The sequence below is a fragment of the Neoarius graeffei genome, chromosome 5 (assembly GCF_027579695.1).
Source record: "Neoarius graeffei isolate fNeoGra1 chromosome 5, fNeoGra1.pri, whole genome shotgun sequence".
NCBI lineage: Eukaryota > Metazoa > Chordata > Actinopteri > Siluriformes > Ariidae > Neoarius > Neoarius graeffei.
In genome coordinates, this window is record NC_083573.1 from 67,566,054 (window position 1) to 67,567,199 (window position 1,146).

The following is a 1,146-nucleotide window of genomic DNA, read 5'->3' on the forward strand; positions in this document are numbered from 1 at the left end:
AGGCCAAGTCGACCTGTCATTGGCAACAGCAGAACAAAGTGAAGGTTCTGGAGTGGCCATCTCAGTCTCCTGACCTCAATATCATCGAGCCACTCTGGGGAGATCTCAAACGGGCAGTTCATGCAAGACAGCCCAGGAATTTACAGGAACTGGAGGCTTTTTGCCAAGAAGAATGGGCAGCTTTACCATCTGAGAAAATAAAGAGCCTCATCCACAACTACCACAAAAGACTTCAGGCTGTCATTGATGTTAGAGGGGGCAATACACGGTATTAAGAACTGGGGTATGTAAACTTTTGATCAGGGTCATTTGGATGTTTTTTGTTGTCATTATGATTTAAAAATAGAAAACACAGTTGTTTATCAATAAATGGCTTCACCCAACCACTAACCATGAGTGGGGAAAAAAGTTTTTGTGTTATCATTCATATTCTCTGAAAAAAGGCCAAGAAAACAAAAATTCTGCCAGGGTATGTAAACTTATGAGCACAACTGTATATAAAAAACACGAAATTGGTCCAGAGTAGGCGGCACGGTGGTGTAGTGGTTAGCGCTGTCGCCTCATAGCAAGAAGATTCTGGGTTTGAGCCCCGTGGCCGGCAAGGGCCTTTCTGTGCGGAGTTTGCATGTTCTCCCCGTGGGTTTGCTCCGGTTTCCTCCACAGTCCAAAGACATGCAGGTTAGGTTAACTGGTGACTCTAAATTGACCGTGAGTGTGAATGGTTGTCTGTGTCTATGTGTCAGCCCTGTGATGACCTGGCGACTTGTCCAGGGTGTACCCCGCCTTTCGCCCGTAGTCAGCTGGGATAGGCTCCAGCTTGCCTGCGACCCTGTAGAACAGGATAAAGCGGCTAGAGATAATGAGATGAGATGGTCCAGAATATGCCCTTTAAGGGCACTCTGGTGTTATAAATGTGCAGTTCCAGTGATGCTTTTTGTTGATTTTTATTCACGAGATTTGTATTTTTTTTAAAGATAATGTCCAAACTTTATTCTATGGGATAGTTTGTACAAATCTACTCCAATATGACACCACATATGGAGTTATTACAATATCAATATCTCTCTGAAACAAGGCCCTTTGTTGATCTGTACCGAAGAACTACAACTTCCGTCGCCGTTTGTCATCGTTACGTCTAATGACGCA